The sequence below is a fragment of the Dromiciops gliroides genome, chromosome 4 (genome assembly GCF_019393635.1).
Source record: "Dromiciops gliroides isolate mDroGli1 chromosome 4, mDroGli1.pri, whole genome shotgun sequence".
In the NCBI taxonomy this organism is placed as follows: Eukaryota; Metazoa; Chordata; class Mammalia; order Microbiotheria; family Microbiotheriidae; genus Dromiciops; species Dromiciops gliroides.
Window position 1 is genome coordinate 171,711,020 of NC_057864.1, and position 6,983 is coordinate 171,718,002.

General features: G+C 40.2%; 1 pseudogene; it reads left to right on the plus strand.

Moving 5' to 3' along the window:
- Positions 1-6,616, plus strand: part of LOC122754781 — a 133,400-nt pseudogene extending 126,784 nt beyond the window's left edge.
- The last annotated feature ends 367 nt before the right edge of the window (positions 6,617-6,983 follow it).

Sequence of the window (6,983 nt, forward strand, 5' to 3'; positions counted from 1 at the left end):
ACTAAAGAAACTTTCTATGGTCCTCACCTTTCTCTGTCTGCTGATCTTGCCTGTCTTTTACTTGACTTTTATCTCCTGAAAGTGGGGCACTGCTTCCAGGCTACACTGTCCTAAGCTTCAGGGGTCCCAGGTAGTATGAGTTAAGGCAGGGCAGGCTCTTCTCCATGGAATACCATAATCTTGAATAAACCAAAGGTCAGAGGTACATAGTGGGTGGAAAATTTCCAATGATGAACTCCATGTAAGAAGCAACGTAATAAGGGGCAGCTAGGTGGCGCAGTGGATAGGGCACCGGCCCTGGATTCAGGAGGACCCGAGTTCAAATCCGGCCTCAGACACTTAACACTTAACTAGCTGTGTGACCCTGGGCAAGTCACTTAACCCCAATTGCCTCAAAAATAAAAAAATTTAAAAAAAAAAACACAAACAAGAAGCAACATAATAAATGTGAAAGAAATGTATCCCCATAACAGAAGGTAAACTGTTCATGTAGCAAGAGCTATTGATCATAGAGAACCAAACTGCTTGCTGGTAATTATAATATTAAAAGAAATAGAAGGGCTCACAGCATATTGTATGGACACACTGGTCAAGGATTTATGGGTTTTTGGAGGACATAGATAAAAGTAGCATGTGCTGAGAAAATGTGGTAGAGTTGTGATCTACATGGTTTAATAGAGTGAACACCTAATTGGGCTCACAGAGCTATTGAAATGTGTGATATTATGACAATGACAATGATACTACTGATGATGACTGTATTTAGGCAGCGAAGAAAAAAGTGGTAATTATGACACCTTGATCCCAAACAAGAAGATTTCTTAGTTTTAGGATAGGGACTGAACCTGAGATTTCATTGGTATAGTCAATTCCCTCTAATATGTAGATTGGCAACATCTGTGGCATTTATAATATTAAACAATGGCTGAAGAGGATGTGACCCAGCTCCTTCTGGGTCTGAGACCAACTCTTTTTCCTTTATATTACAATGTCTCTTTTTTTTTTTTTTTTTTGTGGGGCAGTGAGGGTTAAGTGACTTGCCAGGGTCACACAGCTAGTGTCAAGTGTCTGAGGCTGGATTTGAACTCAGGTCCTCCTGAATCCAGGGCTGGTGCTTTATCTACTGTGCTACCTAGTTGCCCCCTATTACAATGTTTTTTGACTCCTTGGCTTTAACCCTGTTTGAAATCTGTCATGCTGGTATCTGACCAGGGAATGGGAATTGTAAGGGAAAAATGTAATGACCTTGATTTTACACATGGTGAATTTGAAGTGATAGAAAGCAAACTGATTGGAGACATTTTGCAAGGGCCCAGAAATACATTAGAGAGGCAAGAGAAGGCAAAACAGAGCAGAGGATGAGAGAAAGGATTTGCAGGAGAGAAAGAATTTCAAGAGGTAAGTGAGAGGTGATTCACAATGTAAAAAGCAACAAAAAGTTTGAGGAGGATGAGAAAAGAGCAAAAAAAAATAGACATGGCTAGAAGAATGTGAACTTGGTGAGGGAAAGGGAATCTTTTCAGTTGAATAATAAAGAAAGGAGCCACTATTTAAAGAAAAAAAATTGCTATATTTAACATTAGTCAAAGTTTCTTGGCTAATTTTAAGATTTCCCAGTTAATATTGAACCTGTAGTTTGGAATCTCACTGATACATATCTATTCATTCATGCCATTCATTTCCCAAATACATATTCATTATGCATAAGGCTCCATGCTAGGGAGTATGGGAAATGAAAAGATGAATAAAAAAACAGAATTTCTGAACTAGAAAGGACTTTAAAGGACATCTAGTCCAACCTATAAATGGATAGAAGTCCCCTCTACAACATCTTTGGCAAATGAGTATTTAATGTCCCTTTAAAGTCCACTAGTGATGGGTAGCCAATCACCTATTGAAGTAACCATTTGTACTTTTTGACAGCTCTAATTCTTAGGAAATTCTTCTTTTCACTGCTCCTCATTCTCTCAACTGGGGCCAAGGATTCCTAGCTTAGTTCTTTATGTACATGACAGTCTTTCAAATGCTTAGAGACAAACAGCATTTCCCAAGCTCTTCTCCAGACCCTGCTTCCTTTAAGTGATACTTGTATGGTCTCCAGTTTCCTCCTCACCTTGGTTGTCCTCCTTTAGACATGCTACAATAGGTCAATGGAAGTAGCTAGGTGGCACAGTGGAGACAGTGCTGTCCCTGAAGTCAAGAGGACCTGAGTCCAAATATCACCTCAGACACTTACTAAGAACTTGTATGATGCTGGGCAAGTCACTTAAACCTAATTATTAAAAAAAAAAAAACCCAGGCCCATCTCCCGTCATCTTGATATATATCTTGCCACTGGACAAGATGGCTCTGGAGGAGAGAGTGAGGTTGGTGACCTTGAATAGCCCTTCCTCACTTAAATCTAATTCTGTACAAGTCGTGGCATCACTCCAATGTCATGGTTCTCTTCAAGTATGAAGGTCAAACAAGAACAAGGTCAATGTCTTTCCTAAAACATGTAACCCAGAGCTGATTTTTTAAATTTAAAAATTTGAAAAATTAACATTTCAGAAGTAATTTAACCATATCTAAGTACTGTAGATTTTTTTTTTGCGGGGCAATTAGGGTTAAGTGACTTGCCCAGGGTCACACTGCTAGTAAGTGTTAAGTGTCTGAGGCCAGATTTGAATTCAGGTCCTCCTGATTCCAGGGCTGGTGCCCTATCCACTGCACCACCAACTGCCCCGACTGTAGAATTTTTTAAAAAGTTACCTTCCTCTTCTAAAAGGTAAAAGAAGCAACAGGAGGGAATTAGCCTTCCAGTTTTGATTCATATCAACAAAGACTGAGTTATTAAAGGAGGAATTATGAGAATCTTAGGAGGGAATTACTCCTTATAATTCATGATAGAGAGGAGAGAGAAGATAAGCATAGCCTGATATATACAGTAGATTTTGGAAGAGACTATATCAAAGAGTTCAGAGAGAGAACAAGTCTACAGGAGAAGGTGACTAGAAGATTAAAGAATAGAAGAGCTTGGGGGCAGCTAAGCGGCACAGTGGATAAAAGCACTGGCCTTGGATTCAGGAGGACCTGAGTTCAAATCCAGCCTCAGACACTTGACATTTAATTAGCTGTGTGACCCTGGGCAAGTCACTTAACCCTCATTGCCCTGCAAAAAAAAAATAATAGAAGAGCTCAAAAATGAAATTCTCATGACACAAAATCAAATGATTCTCATCAAGAAAAAAAGGAAGAAACTGTCTAAAGCCATTAACTGTATTCCATGGACTTTTAAAATATATATTTTGATAATTATATTTTAGCATAATTAGTATCTATATTAATCTCATTTATTTTATGCCCTTAAAACATCATTCTGAAAAAGTCCATAAGTTTCATCAGGCTGCCAAAGGCATCCATCACACAAAATAATATTAGAACCTCTAGTCTAGAGACTAGTTTGAATGTGCAAGGAACTCATTGAAAAAAATATATTTTCAAGAAGTAAATAGAAAAGATGAAGCAAGAGCAAGCAATTTAGGTTAAGACAAAAGAATGGTATGGTATATGAGTATACACCCATGGTGGTGAACAAAATAATAGCATAAAATCATGTTACCTTGCTCACAGATCTATCATAAAGGCAAACCATTATTTCACAAATTCTTCTGAATGAAGATGAAATATGCCACTCATCTCATGACAGAGAGGTGACGAACTTAAAATACAGAAAGAGACAAGTTTTCATTCATTGCTAAGTATTTTTCAATTTACTCAATGGGGGGGGGTAGAGTCTAGAGGAACCAATCAATAAAAACCAACCCAAGAAATGAATACTCTTCTTCTTTGTAGTGTGTTCTCACTTGGCACACAACCTCTATGTCAACTTTCCTGGCTGTAGACTCTTCCCCAAGCTTCATTTCCTACCTCTTGCCCCAACTGTTGGGTTTGGCATTCTTTTGGATTTGGCCTAGAATGGCCTCCAATTTCCTCTTGTGTCAGAGACAATGTCCATTTCACTCAAGAGGATTCTTTTCTCCGGGCCCCAGTAATTGTTTTGAATCACCAGCACATTTCCTTCTTCAGGGATTACACAATTAAGACTGCAATGATAAGTTGGGACCAGATTGGAGAACTAAGGCTTTTTTTTTTGTGGGGCAATGAGGGTTAAGTGACTTGCCTAGGGTCACACAGCTAGTAAGTGTCAAGTGTATAAGGCCAGATTTAAGCTCAGGTCCTCCTGACTCCAGGGCCAGTGCTTTATCCACTGGGCCACCTAGCTGCCCTGGAACTAAGGTGTTTTAATTGAAAGCAATATATCTGCCCAGTTTCTGTTACATATCCACCAAGTTCAAAACCCATTTCTGCACATTCCAAGTGGGGCTGGGAAGAAATTTACTAAGACTGTTCAATTAGTATAGAAGGAAGGAGCCCAGACTTTATCCCAGGAGGTGGCAATAAAATCTATGCCTTTCTAATTACTGCCCACTGTGAGACATGCCTCAGCTACTGAAAATGATAGAGGAACAGAGGTAGTATATGCATGTTTTAATATTCTAAATGATGTCAGTAATGCAGCCTCAGGGACCAGAAGAGATCAATTGTGCTAGAAAATTACTAGCTGTGAGACCTTGAACAAATTATCTAACCTCAGCTTCCTCATCTGTAAAATGGAGCTAAGAATAGCACCAACAGGGGCAGCTAGGTGGCGCAGTGGATAGAGCACCGGCCCTGGATTCAGGAGGACCTGAGTTCAAATCCGGCCTCAGACACTTAACAATTACTAGCTGTGTGACCCTAGGCAAGTCACTTTACCCCAATTGCCTCACCAAAAAAAAAAAAAAGAATAGCACCAACCTCCCATGGTAATTGTGGGCACCAAATGAGATGAGATGGAAGGTGCTTTGACAAACGTAGAGCAATACATAAATGTTAGGTATCATTATAATGAAAAGAGAAATGAGTATTAAATTAGAAGACATCCTAGTTGTGACATGTTATTTGAGTGACCTTGGAATAGTCACTAAAAAAAATAGGTGTGCCTGAGACATCTCTAACCCACAGAGCTAATTGTTAAATTTTCAGTATGAGTTTTTAAACTTCGAAAATTGGCAATCACCACAAGTCAAGGCTTGATTTTTTGTTTTGTTGATTATCCAGGACAGTAGTATCAAATTAATGGCCCTTGCCTACAAAAATCCCAAGTGCAGGGGGAGGAAGTGGAGGAAGAACCAGATCTGTGATTTTGTCTATGAAGAGAACTCCCAGAGAGGCTCCCTCCCCCATTTATGCAGATTGTCACTTGCAAATTATTATCTTAGAAGGTTATCTGGATAAACTGAGAGTTTAAATGACTTGTCCAGGTTCACACAGCCAGAGTATGGTATAGGTGGGACTTGAACTCATGATTTCCCATCTCCTGATCTCTGTTTCCCTATTCCTGTTTATATACAATAATTGCCATGGAATGATGGACTCAGGGTCCACATGGGAAGAATCGCTGCCCTCCAGAGGGTATACCTTTGTTCAATCGGTCAATAAGTATTTATTAATTTCCTGCTATGTGCTAGGCACTGTGCTAGGCACTGCAGATAGAAAGAGAGGTAAAAGACAGCCCTTGCTTTCAAAGAGCTCTCTGTCTAAAGGGGGAGGCAAAATGCAAACGACTAGGTTCAAACAATCTGCATAAAAGAGAAATTGGAGTTAAGCTAAAGAAGGAAGGCACTAGAATTAAAGGGAATCAGGAAAAGACTTCTTGTAGAAAGTTAAATTTTAGTTGGGCCTTGAAAGAAGCCAAGGAAGACAGACAGAAGACAAAGAAGAGAAGGGAGAATATTTCAAGTATGGAATTCACAGCCAGTGAAAATAACCAGAGTTAGAAGGAACACCAAGAAAGCCAGTGTCATGCTGACTTTCCTCTGGGGGTAACTCTGAAGTCCCTTTCCCTCTAACAGAGAAGACCCCACTACATATGCACATGAATGTATGCATACATGCAAACATGCGTGTAGTATTATGAAGGTATACATATGTTTGTGTCTCTATATATACATATATGTGTGTATGCATATATGTATGTAATTTAAGATACTACAAAAATGCTTACACTGTTAATCCCCCTAACTTCCTAAAATAAGGCCTGAAATTCATATACACATACACCTTGGGCTTGAAGCACTGAACACTCCTGTCAAAATGAAAATAAGTATATAATGTGGGATACACAGCATTATTTTACTATCATAGAGAGGAAACGCGAGTTGGGCCGGCGGCCGAGAGTGAGCGAGCGAGCACGGGTGACTGCGGGTTGAGTTGACTTGACCATGGGGTGACATCGAGAAAAGCAAGATCTTCGTGCGGAAGTGTGCCCAGTGCCACACCGTGGAGAAGGGGAGCAAGCACAAGACCGGCCCCAACCTGAGCGGGCTCTTCTGCCGCAAGACCGGACAGGCTCCGGGCTTCTCCTACACCGACGCCAACAAGAACAAAGGCATCACCTGGAATGGCGATATGCTGATGGAATACCTGGAAAACCCCAAGAAGTACATCTCCGGGACGGAGATGATCTTAGTCTGCGTGAAGAAGTTCGAGCACCGACTTGATAGCCTACCTTAAGCAGGCCACCAATGAGTAACCCTTGTCTGCTGCCTTATTTATTCTTAACGGAGGTCTCTGCTGATGAGATCTCTTTCCTTTTTTTTTTACATGTACCATAACGACCCTATTTAAATTGGTTTCATTAACCTGAGAATTTTGATCATGAATGGCTGTTTAAAAACGTTGTTCAGCAGTCCTAATAAAGGCATTATGTAGATTAGGTCAAACAAACAAGCAAAAATTTACTATCATATATTAGTAGACTAAAATTGATTAGTTTCACATGTTAGCCCCCCCACCAGCGGGACCAGAGGGAATAAGACCTAGACAGTAGGATGTTGCTGACTTAATCATAAAGTTGTGAGCATGATGGCTGGGAGGAGTATGTCAGGAATGCCCATGCA